General features: G+C 34.0%; 1 protein-coding gene across 6 annotated transcripts in view; it reads right to left on the reverse strand.

Moving 5' to 3' along the window:
* TANC2 (tetratricopeptide repeat, ankyrin repeat and coiled-coil containing 2) overlaps positions 1 to 21,758 on the reverse strand; it is a 313,462-nt gene that overhangs the window by 161,500 nt on the left and 130,204 nt on the right. Inside the window, exon 1 of one of the 6 annotated variants that reach the window (XM_036033535.1) lies at positions 17,367 to 19,028. The exons of the other annotated variants lie outside the window; for them this stretch is intronic. The gene's annotated coding sequence lies outside the window, so the exon portion shown is untranslated. Of the gene's footprint in view, positions 1 to 17,366; positions 19,029 to 21,758 lie in introns of those variants that run through there. 6 annotated transcript variants of the gene reach the window in all.

The raw sequence follows: 21,758 nt of genomic DNA on the forward strand, positions 1-21,758 counted from the left end.
TGTAAATTGTCCTGTCTCTGAAAACAGTTGTTTCTAGTAAAAGGGCAAGTCCAGTACAGGTCACACCTTCATAGTGGGAAGAACTTTCTCATGGTGTTTTGTTGTTTTTTATCCTCACCTAAGGACACGCTTAGAGAGGGAAAGAGAAGGAGAGACAGGGGGAAAAAAAACATCATTTGAGAAAGAAACATTGATCGATTTCTCTGACTAGGGACTAAACCCCCACACCCTAGGCACATGTCCTAACTGGGAACTGAACCTGCAACCTTTTGGTTTACAGGATGACACTCCAACCAACTTAGCCATACCAGCCAGGGCTCTCATGGTATTTAATTGGTCTTTTCCAGATGTTTATTATTCAAATCATAGCTCACAAAAGGCAGAACCTTTGTCTCACATATTGGTGTAGCCTTCGTGATGCTTATAATAGTGTGGGCCACAGAGAAAGTACTATTATTTGTTAAATGAATTAACCATTTGTTTATCTATATATTTTTGGAAGTATAAATAACCTGTTTATGTCTTTCACACATTTGGTGATTAAAGTCTAACAAAAAAACTGGTGATTCAAAGCCATATCCAAGGTAACTCTAGAATTAGTCTGTTCCTCCCATGTAAATTTCATTTTTATGCAATTATGTTGTACTACATAAAAGGATATCATAGACACATTGATATAAAGATAGACCATATGAACAATAAATATGGAGACCAGCATAGTGCTCCAAAAAGTTACTCCAAAAATGACTGCAACAACTTTTAAAACATTCCTACAAGACATTACTTCAGTAATATTTTGAATAACTTAAAGACTTTCATTTCAAGAAAGAAAATTGAGATTTAAATCTTTGTTTACCTATACATGTTATAACAAAGAAAAAGACACATTATTGTAGCATATAACCCATTGTTATACAAATCATCTCTTTATAGCTGTGAATGGCAAAACTCAGGGTATACGAGATAAAATAAGGCAGTAGAGATTTCAATGACCTATTTTAATATCTTTTCAGATACAAATCAATAATCTGAGGTTCAGAAAAACCTTTTAAATATGCTAATGCTCATAGTACCAATTAGTTAGGGCCATTAGGTTTCATTTCCTATATCTGAAGAAGTGCCAGGTTTTTGATAATATTAAAAAGGAGTTTCAAATTTCAAAATTTTGGATGTGTTGGCTTATGTGAGATTTTTGGTTTACTGATATAAGCAATTCTATATATTTGTCAGGCCAACATCTGAGTTTTAAAGTAGCTATATAATATATAACTACACTTAAATTTAAAATATTACATAAACACCATTTCATCATAGAAATTGGAAAATACAAGAACGCAAATATAATGCAATAAAAGTTATCAGAATCCCACCTCTGTTAAAGTTTCAGAGCATATAGCCTTTCCTATCATTTATATAAAGCCTTAATGCCAACAAAAGCAGCTAAAATGATTGATGACTTCTGTTTAATATATGACTTTTGAAAAGAACTTAGACCCTAAAAGTGGCAGTGAATTTACTGAGCAACATTTTTACATGACGTGGAACGTTATACCCAAGAAGAGCTGGTCTCTATATGCAAACTGAAATTAGCCAGTTTTTCTTCCTTGTTAAATGAATTATTCTCACCTCCTCAAAATATAAAGTATCTCAAAACAATTACATGTGTAACTTATAATAGGTATATTTATACATGGATTTATGCAATATGGAGGCATACATGTGTTTATGACTATGGAATAAGGCTAGATGTACTTGCGAATTGTTCTAAAAATTAGTTAAAATATTCCCAATCTCTCTCAATTTAAAGCAAAAATATATTGTCTCTAGCACCTTTTATATAAACAGAATAGTATATCTGTAATTCATATCTTCTCATCATATGCCTACAAGAAAGCAGAGGGAAAGAAATAGTAGGATAAAGAAATGAACATTTAGCATAATGCTCTCCAGTTCCATCCATGCTGTCACAAAGCATAGGACCTCCTTCTTTCTTTCTCCTGTGTAGTAACCCAGGCGGTAGGTAAAATAAGCCAGGTGGTGAAAGACAAATACTGTATGATCTCACCTTTAAGTGGAACCTAATTAACAAAACAAACAAGCAAGCAAAATATAAGCAGAGACATTGAAATTAAGAACAAACTGACAGTAACCAGAGGAGAGGTGGACAGGGGGTTAATGAGGGCGGAAGGGGGAAGCGTTTTCAGAAACGACTATAAAGGACATATGGACAAAACCAAGGGGGGGGTGGGATCAGGGGAGGGAGGTAGGGATGGCTGGGATGGGGGGACTACTGGGGGGAAAATACAGACAACTGTACTTGAACAACAATAGGAAAAAAAAGAAATAAACATTGTGATTAAAAGTAGGCTTTAAAGTGAGACTTGTGTTATATGCCCTATATGAGTTCAAAAATCTTTTCCAAGCTTGGATTCCACCTCTTTAAAATGTGAGCCATCTCTCCCTCTTAGAGTTGTTATGAGGATTAAATTGAAGAGTATAGTATAAATAAGGCTAAAAAAGATATTAATATTTATTATGCTTTGGAAATAGGCAGCTGAAGCACAATGTATTACTGAAGGCCACAGACTGAGCTCCCCCTGGAACACAAACTAAAATAAGTATATTGGATTTATGGATCAACCATAATGCACACAGTATGATGCTCTATATATCTCTAAACTAAGTAGCCTATGTAATCGTAACAATACAATGCCACTTATCTCCCTAGGTTTTTGTAATTACTGAAATGAACTCATCTTTGTAAAAGAATTAGTATAGTGCCTTGCACATAAAATGTGCTCAATACTATATGTTGTTGTTATTAGTAGATAATGATGACGATGATGATATGATAAGTTAATGGAGGAACACTGACATGTACAAAGTAAATTTTAAGATGTTAATCAAAATATTTGGTATGTACAGGGGATGATTTATACATTAAAGTGCAGTAAGTAATCTACTCACACATCTTACCTCAGTTCTGTCTCCCTATCCCTTGAATCCAAAAGGATAGCTGTTCTTTTATAGATGAAGTTATTTTCTTCAGTGAAATATATATTATAACAAGAGTACTAGTACAGGTTCTCTTGTATGTATGATGGGGAAAGGTACAGTAAGTTGGAAAAGCGGTATCATATATAAGAAAGCTAATAGCTCATTTCTTTTTGAACATTTTACAAACTGTGATTAAAAAGTATCTTACGAGCCCTGGTTGGCATAGCTCAGTGGATTGAGCACAGGCTGAGAACCAAAGTGTTGCAGGTTCGATTCCCAGTCAGGGCACATGCTTGGGTTGCAGGCCACGGCCCGCACATTGATGTCTCTCTCTCTCTTTCTCCCTCTCTTCCCTCTCTAAAAATAAGTAAATAAAATCTTTAAAAAAAAAGTATCTTACATTATATGACACTGGAATCAGGGTTTTGGTATTATAAATTTGAAATGTAAATTTTACCCCCTTCTATTATTGTGTCTAAATCATCAAACCTTACCAGATGATCTCTTTCAAGGTAGGGACTGTAGAATAATCATCTCAGAACAGTGTTTTGAGAATGATATATAATGCAATCATATTACTGGTTTTCCATTTTGTATCAGCTATCAATAATGGCTGAAAATATGCTAAGTACAATAGCATAAAATTCCTTGGGAAAAAACAGTTTTACATGCAGTTAAGAACTAAGAAAGCGATAACTTTGGACACTAGCAATGTAAATAATGGTCAGCCATCATTTACTGACAACTCTAAACTGATTTCTTCAAGGCAGACCCAAAGGTCTAGGGTTAACAAAGAAAGCAAAAAGTTAACTATTTGGGAAGAAAATTAATTTTTTTTTTCTTTTTTAAAACTTCAGAAAAGTAAAATGAAGAAGATCCTGAGCAGTCAATGTGGGAGGCAGAAAGCTGCTGCAATCTGCATAAACATAAATGCCGTGCCAGACTGTAATGAAATCCTACAAGGGTAGATTAACAACAAGTAAGTCTTTGTCCCAGGGACAAAAATGACTATTGAGACATTTTCAAAGATTAACTGTGAAGGACCATTAACTTTCTGGCTTGTTTTTGGAATGTGCAGTTGCTACTAATCTTATAATAAGAAACTCACAACAGAGAACACTTCACCACCACTGAACATGGGTAAAGAACCACAACATTCTCTAACCTTAGAATCTCTTGTAAGAAACTCCCAGTCTTTGTAACAGGACAAATTGCTTTTCATATCTCTGAAACTCTGGAATTATCTGACTGGGAAGAAGATGAGAAGATGATTAAGTCCTCAGAAGAACACAATATGGAAAGATAGGCTGCCTACTCTGATGGAAAGTAAACCATGAAAAGAGAGGGTTAACTAGAGGAATAGAACTATTGTTCAACAAGGTAAGGATTTGATTTATATGTAAAAGCAGGGATTTTCCTTCTTGCTTTCCTTAAATATACAGAGGAATGAAGTAATATTTGCTGTAGTCTTCTTCGTTGTATGTTAGTAAGAGGGTGGTCTATAGATATACAAAAAGTAAATTGGTTTAGTTCAGAGGTCTTTACTTTCATAAGACTTCTCCCACTCCTGGTTTTTAAACTAATAAAACACATTGCTCTACTCGCCATATTATTTTCTTTAAATATGAAAAAAAATCTCAGTAGTAGTATGAAGTAGAAGCAGTGTGCACAATACAGTCAAGAGGAATGGAACTAAAAAGTAAATCTCAAACTTAAAAGTTCATAAATTTTTCTTATAATTTCCATCATTTTAAGAATGTACTTCACTGGATGAAAGGTAAAGAGAAAACATGTAAGTATGGAACATTTAATGGTAGGGAAAACAACACTAAAATCAGAGTTTTCATAAAATTTAGCACTAAATCTAAATGTTGGTTTCCCAATGCATAAATATTCCTATGGCTAGAAACAAATAACTTTTGAGAAAGTGTCAGTATTTATGAAAGACAAAATCTCAAAATCCTATTGGGGAGGTTCTGCCTCTGTGAAGCCAAGTGAGCTTCTCTGCCAGATGGACCCTCTCACAGATAACAACTATAAACTCTAGACAAAATATATCAGGTCTGTCCAGCCATCTCACATGAAAAATAGGGACATTTAATGAAGAAGATACAAGAAAAATCATACTTAGGACAATGACACCTCAGTACCATTCAAAGTAGGCACCTTGGGACCTCACATAGTTCTCCCAATCACCATCAGCTGCCCTGTTGTATTTTCCTGAATCTCACTGATGGTCTGAAACCTCCTCCCTTTCACAGGTGATTTTAGTTTTGGGAAAAGCCGGAAGTCGTGGGGTGCCAAATCTGGGCTGTAGGGGGTCTGAGTCACTGGCTGATGTGATATTCTGCCAAAAAACTACACAAGATGTAATGCATAAGTGGGCACATTCTCATGATGAAGCTGCCAATTACCAGTTGCCCACGGATACAGACTTGTGAAACATCCAAATAGTTTCTAAGGAGGAATGTTCAAGTTTAACACAAAATATGATGCAGATTTGTTGTTCTACTTGCTCATTTTGAATGTGATGGCCACACTGTACACATGCTCACTCAAAGGCATCCACTGCCCCCACTGATTAGTACAGTGAAGTCATCACTGTTCTTGCATGTGCATTCCAGTCCACTCTCCTTGGCTGCCGGGTTACATCAATGTCTCACAAACTGTTCTTGTTATATTAACAATGCTTGGACTTTTTCCAGATGGGCCTAGTGAAAAACTACCTCAAAGCCCTGGAGATAGAATATAAAAAACAGATTCTGGAGAAGAGCTGATACTTGCTAGAGAAAAGACCAAACTGGGATGAGTTTCCCATTTTTCTGGCTTTTGGCCTCTAAGCTGGCCACAGTCAGCACTGCATGGGTCGTTAAAACTAAAAAACCTACAGTGTTTCTAGTCTTGTGGCAACAACAATCACTGGAAAGTAAAGGAAAGATTTCCAAAAAAGGAGAGAGAATTAATTACAGGAGGCAACCAGGTTCTGCATATAAACTCAGGTTAAACTTCTGGCTAATTCCTGAACCATGCATGCACGGGGCAGAACTGACTGAAATGATGCCCAAGAGATAGTTTTCTACTGAGTCAAATCAAGTTAAATGCCTACTAAAAGAAAAATATTAACACTTTTTGAAGAAACAAGACAAAATCCGGAGTATCCTTTAAATAAAATGTCTAGGGTGCAATATAAAATTACTCAATACATGAAGAACCAGGAAAACATGACCTATTTTCAAGAGAAAAGATGAGGACCAACCCTGAGTCTCTCCAGGTATTATAATTAGCAGATGAGTCATTTAAAAACAGTCATTATAACTATTTTCTGCGAAGTAAAGTGATATGTTCTCTTAATTAAAAAGGGGAGGAAATATCACCAGAGAAACAGAAACTATTAAAAAGGACCAAATGGAAATTCTGTATCTGAAAAATGAAATAGCTAAAATAAAAAGTCACTGAAAGGGTTTAATAGCATATTCAAATGTTTAAACACGACAATTTAAATGACAGTATATAGTGTCTGTGTGTGTGTGTATACACACACACACACACACACACATTATACAGTAAACTGAGAGTAGTTTAAAATGACAGGAGTCAGTGACTTTGAAAACAGACAAATGAAAATTATCCAATCTGAAGACTACAGAGAACAAAGATTAAAAGAAAAAAAACCCTCAGGACCTGTGAGATGATATCCAAAGGTATAATATATATGTAATTGGAGTTTCAGAAGAAGAGAAAAATAGGGTGAAAAGATATTTGAAGAAATAATGGCTAATGTCTCAAATCTGTAAAAGACAAATTTTTGTAACAAGAAGCCAAGAAAACCTATGTAGGGATAAAGTAAACAGGACTACATTAGGCCTTTCATAATCAAACTGCTAAAAATCAAAGGAAAACAGAAAATCTTGAAAGCAGCCAGAGAAAAACAATATATTACATGTAAGGGTCAACAATTTGATGTCTAACTTCTTATCAGAAACATGTAGGACAGCAGTGCTAACATCTTACAAAGTGGAAACAAAAAATACTGTCTTATATCTGATATAACAAGAAATATAGAAATTAGGAAATAAAGTATTTATAGCTATGAGCAATAAAACAGAAATCAGTGACATAGCTATGTCAGGAAGAAAGGTGAGAGTAATGCACATAAGCTTTCACTAGATAATGTTTCATTAAATATCTTTAAATCAAGAAATTTTTGCCCACACAAAGGGCACACCTCAACTACCCAACTTGGGTGACAGGGAAGGCTGTGCCACTGGACCCTACAGGATACCTACTACATTAGGCTACACTACCAAGATAGGGAATCACAGCAGCTCTACCTAATACATAGAAACAAACTCAGGGATGCTGCCAAAACAAGGAGACAAAGAAATAAGACCCAAATGAAAGAACAGGTCAAAACTCCAGAAAAAGAGCTAAACAAAATGGAGATAAGCAACCTCTCATATGTAGAGTTCAAAACATTGGTTATAAGGATGCTCAAGGAACTTAGTGAGGACCTCAGCAGCATAAAAAGATCCAGTCAGAAACGAAGTATACACAAATTGAAATAAAGAACAATTTACAGGGAGACAGCAATAGAGTAGATGAAAATGAGAATCATATCAGTGATTTGGGACATAAGGAAGCAAAAAACAACCAATTAGAACAACACAAAAAAAAGAATCCAAAAAAATGAGGATAGTATAAGCAGCTTCTGGGACAACTTCAAGAGCTTCAACATTCGCATTATGGGGGGTAGGCAGAAAAAGAAGAGTGCAAGAAATTGGAAATCTATTTGAAAAAATAATGAAAGAAAACTTCCCTAATTTGGTGAAAGTAATGGATATGCAAAAGTCCAGGAAGCACAGAGCATCCCAAACAAGATGGATGCAAATCCCACTCCAAGACACACCACAATTAAATTGCCAAATGTTAAAGATAGGAGACATCTTAAAAGCAGTAACAGAAATGAAGTTAGTTATCTACAGGGGAGTTTCCATAAGAATGTCAGCTGATTTCTCAAAAGAAACTTTGTAGGCTACAAGGGATTGGCAAGAATTACTCAAAATCATGAAAAGCAGGGACTTACAGCCAAGATTGTTCTACCCAGCAAAGGTATCATTTAGAATTGAAGGGCAGGTAAAGAGCTTCCCAGACAAGAAAAAAACTAAAGGAGTTTACCATCACCAAACCATTATTATATGAAACATTAGAGGGATTTATTTAAGAAAAAGAAGATAAAAACTATGAACAATCAAATGGAAAAAACACAGATCTATCAACAATTGAATCTAAAAGACAAACCAAGCAAACAAGAAGAACAGAGACAGATCATGGACATGGAGAGTATTTTGATGTTTACCAGATAAAAGGGGATCATGGTGGAAGGGGTGAAGAGGTGATGGGATTAAGAAGTATAAGCAGGTATACAAATAGGTACTTACAGAATAGCCATGGGGATGTATAGTATAGGAAATGGATGTGTACACGTGACCCATGGATGTGAACAATGGTAGGATTGCCTGAGGGAGTAGGGGGTGCTCAGTGGAGAGGGGCAAAGAGGGAAAAATCAGGACAGTTGTAATAGCATAATCAATAAAATATAATAAACAATATTCCTAATTTTAAAAAGGATAGAAAAATAAAAGTGTCTTTTTTTTTAGCTTCTCTTTCTTTCACACAAGAAAGCATAAAATCAGCTACATTGATAACAGGCCATCATGAGGCACTCGCCAAGAAAAGAACTGCCAAACTTTCACCTTTGAGACTTATTAAAGTCTAATAAATGGTGGTGATAACATCATCTAAGTCTCCACTACTCCTATGGGAATACTGATGTCTCTTTGTTTCTTTTCTATGTGAAGTCTGCAAACTCAGCTACTTCCCCACCAACTCTTAAGTAAAGCAGGCTCAAGTAATTAAGAATGTTGCAATCTTTCCCTACAAAGTAAGTCTATCTTATAGCCAACTTAAAAATGTACCCTTGGCCAAAGACTAATTTGTTTAGCTGTCACAAAAACCTTATATCCCAGGTGTTCAATCACAGAATGAACAAGACATGCAGCCTAACGCATGTAAGACAGCCATTTCATTCCAGATATAATATAAAGGTACCTACTGCTTGAGGAAAAAGAGTTCCCTTTCCAACTGACCTGAAAAGCAAGTGGTGTGTAATTCTATATGAAGCACGATGATGAAAAAATACCTTCCTCAGAGGCTGTGTTATCTAAATATATGAATCTTAAACTTTAGCATGCATCAGAATCACTCAGAGGGCTTGTTAAAACACAGACTGGTGGGCCCCACTCTTAGAGTTTCTCATACAATAGTTTTGGTGTAGGGCCCAAGAATTCGCAGTTCCAAAAAGTTTCCAAGTGATGCTGATGCTGCTGGTGCTGGACCATAAATCAAAACTTAAAAGACTCACCAATCTAAATGAGCTCCAAAGTTTCTTCAAAAATTGAAAGCTATGAAACATATCATTTTTAAAAGTCTTGAGCCCTGGCCAGGTAAGTCAGTGGGTTAGAGTGTTGTCCCGAAACACCAAGGTTGCAGGTTTGATCCTTGGTCAAGATATATACAAAAATCAACCAATGAATGCTTATGTGAGTGAAACAACAAACTGACCTCTCTCTATTTATTTAAAAAATACAAAGTCCAGAATGCAAGTAGGTTGTTTACATTTGATTTGAATATACATTAATACTGGATATTTGTATCAGACCTGATATAAAAGCAAATTCTCATGTGAACCTGTGCAATTGGTACAAAATACAAAAAACAAACAAAAAAAAAACAACTAAAATTTTGTTTGAAAAGGCAATAATGATGTGATATTTGGTAACAGATACATGTTTAATCCCCCTCCTTTCCTTTTTTCATGGAGGTGGGGAAGGGACTGTTAAAACAAACAAACAAACAAACCCAAAACATACAAGAAATCAGCAAATGATTCTGACCTTTTTCTTTTTCAAGACAGCTTTTATCTATTCTCAACCAGTATAGCTCCACTTTCTACATTGCTGATTCTTTAGTCTAGATTTCAGTCACAATCTGTTTTACTTGAGTCTGTACATTAATGTAGCAGTAATCTCATTCTTCTTGCCTTTTTTTAAAGATTTTATTTATTTATTTTTTAGAGGGAACAGAAGGGAAGGAGAAAGAGGGAGAGAAACATCAATGTGTAGTTGCCCCTCATGTGCCCCCAACGGGGGACCTGGCTCGAAACCCAGGCATGTGTCCTGACTGGGAAGGGAACCGACGACCCTTTGGTTTGTAGGCCCGTGCCCAATCCACTGAGCTATCCCAGCCAGGGCTCTTCTTGCTTTTAAACATTTTACTTTATCAAACCTTTACTTTACGCTATGAGCTTAAAAATACATGATGGAGAATCAGCCTTACGTTCCTACTAATGTAACAGAACATATTCCACAGCCATTTGATTAGAGCTATTTTCTATTTTGATCTTAACAAAGAGCATGTAGAATTGTTTGCTAGTAATACCCATAATAAAACTTTTACTATTGTACAGTTTTAATTATAATATGTTAGGTTAGGCCATGTCTTCTGAAATGTAAACAGTAAATTAACAAATTTATTTAGTGTTTTAAATATAATTCCAACTGTTCTAAATCAGAGCTTTAAATTCTGAGGGGCCTTCTAATCTGCTCCATGTTTTTTAATTTCAACTCCCTGAAGCTTACTCTTCATTGATGTTATCTAACTCTTGCTAACTTTGCTAAATTCATTTTTCCACAACTTTGAAGGAATAAAAAGTTAACATTTTGTTTTCAGATTGCTGAAAAATAAAATTAGTGCTAATTATTCATAGATTTTAGTGGTGTTTTTGCATATCAATGTAAGCTGCACTGAGATGTGTACCAGACAAGTCTTTCTGAATTAGTGTTTAAATATAATTCCAACTGTACTAAACCACAGCTTTAAATTCTTAGGACAGCTTCAAGGCCAAAAAAACTATTTTGCTCTTGAAAAAATACATAGAATTGTTTGCTAATAATACCTATAATAAAACCATTTATTTTTGTACAGATTCCATTATAACAAAGTTGGATTAGACCATGTCCCCTGAAATGTAAGCAACCAGTAAATTATTAGATTTATAAAGTGATTATCAATACTGACTTTTTTAAGAAAAGAAATAATAAACAGCGAACAAAAGATAGTAAACCTCTTACTGAGCTACCTAAATGAGAAAAAAAATTAGTTAAGATGAGCCCTGGCTGGTGTAACTCAGTGGACTGAGCATGGGCCTGCAAACCAAAGGGTCACTAGTTCAATTCCTAGTCAGGACACATGACTGGGCTGTGGGCCAAATCCCCAGCAGGGGGTGCGCAATAGGCAACCACACATCCATGTTTTTTACCCTCTCTTTCCCATACCCTCTCTCTAAAAAGGCATACATTTTTAAAAAAATTAGTTAAGAGAAACAATTAACTTAAATACTTAAGTAGAAATATAAATAGCTTTCCCAGTTTTATTTTCCTTAACTGTGACATGTAACAGAGAATTACTGTAAATAAAATAGAAGGTGAGGACTATAATATTTTTCCAGTTTTAACTGGACTTATAACAACAGGTAGAATACCGTTGATACAATGTTAATTCTCTTGCTCTTAGTTGGTGCTATGTGTTTCTGTGCATGGATGTACTTTAGACTTAGTAGCTCTATCACATCTTTCTGTATGAGCTTCCAAAATTATTTACACTGTAATAAAGACCACTTAAAATTTTTGTATGTCTAACTGTGAGATACACTAATGTTATAAATGTAGTTAATAAACGACGCTCATTATACGCTGCACACTGCTTAGTTAACAATGATTGAGCACTTATGATCTGAAACTGTTCATAGCATTTTACTTATTTAATCCTCACTATAACCCTATAAAGTAGATACTATTACTACCTCTATTTATAGATGAGAAAACTTAGAAAAAGAGAGGTTACATTATTTTCCCAAGGACACAGATCTAGTTAAGTGTCGGTCAGGATTCAAATCTGGGCAGTCTGGCTCCAGAATCCACAAACTAGTTATACTGCCTTTACACTATACTGCTAAATAATTTAACACTTAGATTTGTAACAAACGCTAAAATGGCAAAGTCCATTATGCACAGAAATGTATAACTTTACCATAATTCTAAGTATCTCATCATACCATAATAATATGACAATGTACTTATTTACTCAGACTTTTTTGGAAGGGGATTCTTTTAAATTAAACAAAGAGGGGAAAATTACACACTTATTGTTTTAGTTTGAATATGAAACCAGTTTCCACTGGAAGTAATATAGGTTCACACTGGTATTTCCTGAGCATTAACGAATACTGTATCAGTGTTACAGAAAGAAGTCAACACCAGCACCCAATGCTGTTGACAGCAAGATGTTTTTCCTAAACTAAAGCATGCTTTAACTGCTCCTGCTCCCATTAAACACTGAACCTAATAAGTAAAAAGTAAAGACAGTTTCCTTCTCATCAAAGGAAAAATTGGAAAAGTAAAGACAGACACAAAGATAAATATGGTCTTGCAAGTGCCAATAAGTGACATCATTATCAGTTATTATTGAGTATTTACTATGTACTAGAGGCTTCTGTAAGCATTTTACCTGTAAAAACTCATTTAATCCTTACAACCCCTTTGGGGGTTGTTATGCCTATTTCATAGAAGAGAAACTGAATCACTGAGAAGTTATACAACATGCCCAATATCACAAAGTAAGTAGTAGAATCGTAACTACTACACCATTGATTACCACATGTTAATATAAAAGAGTCATCTTGCCTAGCTTCAACTATGTTAAAATAATAAAGGAAAATTTATTGTGGTGATGATATTATTGTAAATGGAGAGAAACTTACTTTATCTTCAAAAGTCTTGAAGAGTCCTATATGTGACTATAAATTATAGACTCCAATAAAAAAGCCAGAATTCTAAAAAGCGTATTTGACTGTAAATTTCTCACTAGATGCTTTCTTCTCTCACCTCCATTCCCACTGGTTTTGTATAGCCCCTTTCTCCTCTTTACAGAAACAGAACACAACTGTCTGCCAATGCAGACCACCAACGCAGACCACAATGCAGAAAATTAAGCATTGAGACTACAGTTCTGAAAAGCAAAAAGCAGACTCTGACACTAGTGGAATCATAGTCCTTACAAATTTGTATTCATGATCTCTATGTGAAAACAGTAATTTGATCTCTAATTTGAAAACAGTAATTAAATATTTCCTAAAACACCCTCAAACCTCTGCTTCCTTATCAGTTATACCACCTTGGTTTGCTCAATATCTTCCAGATTGCTCCTTATTAATCTCATCTGTCTTTAAACATGGGTTTTCAATTCCTTAAGGTTTACTTCTTGACCCCTGAGAGTAGGTACTCAAGTTAGAGAAAGACCTAAGTTGGAATTCTGATCTCTTATGCCCACATTGCTTAATGATTAACCTGATTAGGTCTTGTTTTCTTCATCTAAAAGATCAGGGCGATAATAATTCAAACTGCTACTAAAATAATCAAAGGAGTTAAAGTTTTGAAAATGCCTGACAATTGCACACCAATATTCATTCCCTACTTTTTAACTTCCAAATTTATATTTTGAGTCTTCCTTAAAGTGTTGGAACCACATTTTCAATATAATATCCTACTACTATCGTGAACTCAAAGTGCCTCATTTATTCAAAACCATCTGTCCTAATCTCTCCATTCCTATTAATGAGGCCATCAATTCCCACTCTTAGAATTGTCTTTGACAAATCTTCCATATTCCTGGATTCTATAATGGGTTAGTCGCCAATTTGCTTATTCCTCAAAATCATATTCTCCTTGTACCTTTTCCACTGTTACCATCTTAGTTTACCATTGTCCCAAAGGCCTCCTCGATCCATTCCTAGTTTTCTCTTCCACAGCATCTTTTATGTTTCAGACAAAATGATGTATTTACCATTTAAATGCATCCTGTCCTCTTGCTTCAAGTTTCTACTCAAGTCATCTTATTTATAATTTCACTTTCTAATCTGTACTTACATGGTAAGTACAATCTTTTCTCACATAAAAAAACTATTCTTTAAAATCTTAAAAGCTCAATTTATCTTGGGAATATGAGAAAAATGTAACTTTTCTATAATCTTCTGGAGTGCCAAGATGACTGCTGTCATATTTTGCTCTGCAGTTACCCTTCTCTCTTTCTAAATGATATAACTTTCTTTAGTCACTTATTTTCCTAAGTGTGCTCCTTGGAACACCTACTTGTTGCTCATGATTTTGTAGAAGTTGCATAAGAAAAAGCAAACGCTCTGTTGTCAAATAAATTTTAAAGATGACAGATTAAACAGATAAATAGGTTCCCTTATTGCAGGACTTTTTGCAGCTTTACAAATGCTCAACTGTTAGTTTCTCCAACATCATTCCATTTCTATTTCTGACATGAAAACATTTCCTTTCTCATCCCACTACAGCTACTCACTCTTTTGAACTGAATAAGCCTTCAATCTTTAATTAATTTTTCATCCCTGCCTCTTGATTGATTCTCAATTTATTTCTCCAAAGAAATATATACTTGTTTTATTTCAGGATCTTCATTTCCTAAATGTGATACTCAGAACAAGAGATCTCAGTACTATGTCTTACACTTGAGAATTGATACAGACAGGTAGCAGTGTGTTGGGGTATGCAAATTTCTAAGAGAAAATAAGGCACTTTCCTGAACAGCAAGTTTTACTTAAAGATTTTTTTTTGGAAAACATAAAAATGTAGATTATAGACTATTTTTAAATATTTTTTTTATTTTCAATTACAGTTTGTGGAAAGTAAATTATTTTAAAAGAAAAATTATGACTTTAAAAAAATATTGAGATTTGCTTTGGATGCCCCTTTAAGCTACATTCCACACCCCTCTGACATGCATTCAAACTCCTCTGTCCCAAAGATATTCCCAAGAAAAAGTCCAAGAACCACAGAAGTAGGCCAAGGGAGAGGAAGAGTAGAGACAAGAATTATTACTTAAGAGAATGTTTCCTTTGTGATAAGTACTATACTAGATCCTTTACATATATTATTTTTCATAATGCCTAGAATGACACTACAATAAGGCATTATTGCATTAATTTTATAGAAGAGAAACTTCTATGAGGGATGCATAAGATGCAAAGCTTACAAATGATTAAAATATTTTACTGTAGAACACTGGATTGATAAAGAAGACATGTTTATCACAGAAATATTACAATTGATTCACATGAGAAAATGATAACTATAAATCACTCTTTTAAAACAATTTTCACCAGTGTGAGACTTGCAGTCTTAATGTAGATCCTGACAGATATAAGGTACCTATTTCCTAATGAAAACTTATTGGCAGTACTAATAAATTTTTAGGTATTCAGAAGTGTTATTGGATGAAATGTTTAAGTTAAAGTTAAGAGAAACTAGGGACAAAACTAAAGCCTCTTATATTTATAAATTTTATATATTATTTATTCAATAGCACATTTCTTCCCAAATAAAAGTAATGTTGACTACCAACTAAGATTTTAAATAGTTGTCTCTTATCTTAATAATACTGAAAAGACTTCAAAGGATTTCAGAAAGTAAACTTGAAAATGTCAAATTCTTTTAAAATTCAGGGGTTAAATTATAAGTCCCAAATAGAAGGCTTAATTGTTCCACAGAATGCTGCCAGTTAAATCTGTAACTTGAATTTTTATATACTGAATAAACCAGATGGCTCTTACTTTAAGAAAACCTAAAGTAACAATACAGTATATGATATACAGATTCACCAAATCAACACTGCAGAATCTCTAAAAATAGAGAGCCTCACGAGTAGATTTTGAGTTAGACAATTTACAAACAAACAAATGTGATTGTATACAACCTGTCAAGAATATATCCATTGGATAAGGCCCCAAAACATAATAAATATCACAGGATGTGCAAAGAAAGATTACTTTAAAATATAAATAAAAAATATAACTCTTTTTAAAAAGTGCCCAACCAAACCAGTCTTTCTTGCTATTAAGAAGAATTACGGTTTCAGAGGTAATGAAATACAAATGCTTTCCACACACACATTTGTGAGGATAAACTACTTATAAAAAAGTGTTAATTTATAATTATTAAGTTATATAGTTATTAATATCCACACATTTAAAAATTCATATTTTATTGCATGACAATGGTTAAAATGTGAATATTATATTTATTTAATCTATTACTTAAAGGTTTTCAAATAAAAGCAAAATCTTTTTACTAATGACATATGACATAAGTATAAGTGATTAGTACTTTCATTATCCTTTAATATATTAACTCTCCCTATTTAAACGTTTCTTAAACATTGAGCAAAATCATATGTACAATTCTATAGGTGAAGAACTAAAGAATTTAAGATGGAATATACAACAAAATGCAGTAATAACAAAGTAACAAAATCTTTTTTCCCTAATTGTATAAATTAATGAAACCCAGTTATGACCTTAAAAAGTGTATCTTCTCTGAATAAAATACATTTAAGAAGAGCAATTCAGAAAGATAAATAACTGAAAGAATAAACCCAGATAAAATGCCCTTTTCTTTTGTGAGTGGCTGAAGATCAGTCTAATTATTTTAATTTTGAAAAATCAAGTTCCTACTTTTAGTACATTTGCAAGTTACCGTGGTTAGTTGAAGAACTAAAAAGAGAAATTAAAAGCCAAGTAAATGGACACTCTTCTAAGAAAATTCAATCTTTAAATTTATCTTAAATCATTAATTACCAAATCATCTAAAAATACAAGTCAAAATGGAAAAGTCTCTAATTTACCTTTCTCAAGGAACACTGGGAAAACAGACAATGTAAATCAACATAACCAGCAAGTAACGTCTAGTTTAAAAAACCTTAAAACTATGCAAGTATATTCATTTGTAAGCACTGCAGTTAATGAAATAAAGATTTGATGTATTAAAGAAGCATGCTTACAAAAATTCTAGGTTTCCAATACGGTTAGTTTTAAAAGTGTACTTTACTTCTAAGGTTATTGTAATAGCAAGTAAAAATCTATTCTGGAACCAGAATCTAACAAAAAAAGTAATCTGACCTTCATATTTACATTAAAAACTGAATTAACAGCTTTCTTCACAATAAAGTATTATTTTTTAAATAGGAAACTATTCAAAAATATTCATATATGCACATATCTGTAAAAGCACACAATTAAAAATTACATAAATGTGCCTAAAGACATTTCTTAATGGCTTCCCTGAAAACTAAGTGTCAAATTCTCTTAGTTGCATTCCTTTTCCCACAAAGCTCAAAGTAGGCCTCATAGCTCAGAAATCCAGGTAACACACAAATCCTCTACTCATCATACTCACAGGCTTTAGTTTCTCTTCCTCATTAATCAATATTATATAGCCTTTTCTCCAGAAAACCTGAAAGGCTTCTTCTTATTCACTGGCCATGTCGTTATCAGATCTGACACATCGATAATGATCCACACTTGAATCTTCTCCAGCCAGCTCTTCACACTGCCCAGAACTTACTGTGTGTTACAGGTGATACTTCTTACAGCAAATGTTGATTATGGTCCCAAAGCACAAGTGATACTCCCAAAGGAGCTTAGAACCCCTAACAACATCACCTGCTTCTTTTTGGATCCAGAGATGCAATGTGCTATTTTTTTTGAACAGCTAATGATTTCAAGACAGATTACACAGATGAGTTATTTTCATTAGACTGCCTGACATAAACTTATCCTTTCAAAATACTGCAGCAAATATAGATTGTATGATTCCCTTAGGAAAATAAGAAATATTTTATACAATTTTTCTCCGTGGCGCAGTTTAGTTTACCCTTCTGTTCAAGCAGATTGCTGGAAGAATTGGTTCTGAGGTTTCTAATGGCGCAGTATTAACATAGTGAATGATTCACGGATGTTCTGAACATTCAGGAGTAACACGGAAGGCTAGCAATACAGCCCAGGTCCAGAGCTGATGAATGGTGCAGTGCTGCCGTTGTCATAGCAACTGAGGGGGAAAAAAAGCAGCACCATATAAGGAGCTGTGACATGGATTCTGGGAACGATTTATATTTAAAAACTGTAAGCTCCTCATGCCTTAAAGCTGTAAACTAGTCTCTTAGTAATTCCTCCTCAGATTTTCCTCTTCTGAATTTCTAAATCAGGCATATGTAAATGAATAAAAATTGCAAAATACAGTAACCAAGTAGTCACTAACAAAAACCCTGCATATTAATGTAACTAAAAAGATTAATAATACTTAGCAAGCTAATATGTGTCTGTGTTATCTTCATGACTTATTGGATTAAATGGCAAAATTAGACAGTGATAAAGAAGGAACTGTCTAGAATGTAAGATAGCAGAAAATTTATTTTTAAATACTTAAAGGTATTAAAAACCTGATTAAATGCTTTTCATTCAGATGGCAGCATCAGATACATCAAAACTATAGAACTATCAATTGACTAGTATAGTAGCAACGGTGTCAATTTCAAAGAAAGACATTACTACCTCCCATATTCCTCCTAGATGCAGAAAGGTTCAAAACTAACTCCCTGAAAATGCATATAGCCTTCACTCAAGATCAAGGAAATGCCTTATATTAATCACTGGTGAGTCAGGATCACTGTTCCATCCCATGAGTCTGAAGGCCTTTCCCTCCTGGGTTTAGGGAACCTTTCTGTTGTCATAGTTTCTCCTCACCTCCTAAGAATCCAGAAGAGTCCCTTCCCTTCCAGTGGACAGCAGGGTAGTCTGAAAAAACAATCATGGGAGAAGTGGAGCTAGGGTTCATGTATGCATTTAGCAGTAAAGGTATTCCCTCTGCAGTATTGTAGACATGGCTCTGAACTGCCTTGTACAGAAAAAAAGGTTCAGGTGGTTTCTGAAGCACATGGTCTACTGGTGCTATTCATCTATTTATATAGGTCAAGTCTGTATGACAGTGATTTTCAACCTTTTTCGTCTTACGGCACACATAAACTAATTACTAAAATTCTGTGGCACACCCCATAAATTTTTTTTTGCAGATATGACACACACACAAAAATAGGTATAAGTTTGATTCATCCACACTGGACAGCTATTGTTGTGTTCGTTGTTATAATTTTTTAATTTGACAGTTTAAGGGAAAAGAGGTCAGTGACCCTGACTAAACTGGTACTTTATGATTTAAAAAATTTGCAGCACACCAACTGAAAATTGCTGCTATATGAAATAGTTCTATATAGTATCAATGAATGTTGCTTTCCTATCACCATATATTTAATGAAATGTCTGATACAAAATAAAGCAAAAACAATTAGGTACGTTTATTTATTTCACTGTTCTCTTATGTGCGCAGCATTGCCACTATAATAATAATTCTGGTATAATTATATGTTTGTCATAGTTCATAGTGTATTAATTATCTCCATGCATGATAACTTCAGTAAAATGTGAATAGAAAGGGTTATAATGTAGCAGGAAGGACATGTATTTGACTAGTTATCTGATTGTATTTGTAATAATGGCTCACTTGTTCACTAGACATAACCCTGGGTGAACACTGCAACCCTCTAATTCATCATCAGTAAAGTATGGGTTAATTATATATTTTCTACTTTCTTCCTAAAGCAAGTGTGGAAATAAAATAAAATAATGTAACTTAAAGGTTTGAAATTCTCAAAATCTATGTTATCTTATTTAAAAATACCTATACTTAAGCAAAATACAAAGATAAAAAAGGAGAATGATTATTAATAGAACTCAATAGATACAAATTGGCCTGAATAGAAAATTTTGTCTTCAGGCTACTTTTTTGGTTGAATATCTGGTTTTATCACATTGCACATACCTGTAGCAAAGAACTATTTCATTTTAGAGTTATAGTAAACAGATGCTGTGGACTAATGTTAAAGAATTACATAATAATGTAAAAGTAATCCTACTCTACCAACACTACTTACTTATGTCTTTAGAAAATGATCACTTGGCAATGACGTATAAGTGATTTCTAAAGAATGTGCAAAGTGAGAAATTTGTTTCAAATGATCATCAATTACTTTGTATTTCATCTACCTAGAAAACTGTAGGGCAGACCTAAAAATAAGCATTTAAGTTAGATTTGAAAAGTCCACAGACAGCACACCTCAGCTCCTTGATAGTCTAATCTCTTCCATCTAGTTCACTTTCTAAATCAAATACACAGGAGGGCAAAAGTAGGTTTACAGTTGTCTGTACAGAAAAAAGACATACAAGTTAAACAAGAATAAACTGTTTTGCGTATTCACACCTGTAAACCTAATTTTGCCCATCCCTGTATTGTCTTGCCACAATGGTTATTTTTGAGGGAAATTCTCTTTAGTTGTGACTTTTAGAATACCAATAACTCAATACCTTAGGAAAAAGAGGGTAAGTTCATCTCTCCCCTTAAGTTGAATTGAGTTTATCCATGCATTAGATGGATTCCAGAATAATTTGTAAAAAATACAAACTTTGGCAACAAATTATTTTCCACTGGTTTTCATTTTAATGTTGCTTATGCTCTGTGTGAACTGACTGGGATGAAGACATGGCTGAGATACTTGAAAAGCAAAGTACACAGGTTTGGTTTGATTTCTGAAAATTTGGGTTCAACTTAAGGTAAAGGTAGAAAGCAATTTAAGGGGCTAAGCTATTCCCGTGGCTACTCATTTTTAACTCCCTTATGATTAATTTAGGCAAACCATTCTAAAATGACTAAGTTTTAGATTCTTGTTATATTCATTCTTTTTCCAATCTCCCCATTTTATATGCTTTCTGTAAGAAGTAATTATCAGTGCTAAACTCTACAGTGCTTAAGGTAGGGTAACTTATGAAGAGGTAAATATGTGAAATCCTTATTCTCATAGAAAAGTATACACTGTAATTATTATATCAATTCAAGCTTTGGTCAGATTTCTAATGTGGGATTTTCCCTTTCCTAGGAATGGTTACTGCTCCAGATCAGGACTTTAATTTGCAACAGTAATGACTAATAGAGAAGTGAAAAAAAACATTCTTAAAAATCCTATAATGCAGCCTCTACATAAAAGCCACCTAGTCATCTAGCAGTCAATAAAAGAGTGAGATCAGCTGGCAGGGCTGGAGACACTGAGCAGCAGTATTTCTGTTTAATTGACACCATGAATGATATTTAAGGAACTTCTGAGGATAATTTTCATTATATACAGTTTTAACTTGGTATGTTGACTTTATTACCTAGCCCCTGAACAAAATTTCCCCAATGTGTAACGCTACCTCTAAATTATAACCTCAATGTACGAAAAAAATCATTAGCTGGCGGGTGGTTCTTTGAGAATGTCTTTATTAGTAACTAGAACATAAAAGGGCATATTGAACTACCATATATATTATACATAAACATAATACATGTATCTCAAATCTCCTTTTAAAAAAACAAACCTTATTTTAAACCTTAAAAACCTTATTTTTTAAAAACAAACACTTTCGGGGCCAGAAATATAGACTTTAACCAGAAAAGGAGGAGGAAAACATAGGTAGTCAACCAAGTCTGGTACATGTCAGAGTTCATTACACTGTCTAAACAAAACAGGTCATTCATACACATAGATAATCCCCAAACGGCCCAATTTCTTATTTTAAAAATGCAGGCAAAGACATGAAAGAACGAATGACAATGAGATGATATACTCATAATGAAAATGTCCTTTGGAACATTCTGCCCTCTGGTGTTTAAAATACAGGGTGGGGCAAAAGTAGGTTTACA

This window comes from Phyllostomus discolor, chromosome 8 (genome assembly GCF_004126475.2).
Source record: "Phyllostomus discolor isolate MPI-MPIP mPhyDis1 chromosome 8, mPhyDis1.pri.v3, whole genome shotgun sequence".
Classification (NCBI taxonomy): domain Eukaryota; kingdom Metazoa; phylum Chordata; class Mammalia; order Chiroptera; family Phyllostomidae; genus Phyllostomus; species Phyllostomus discolor.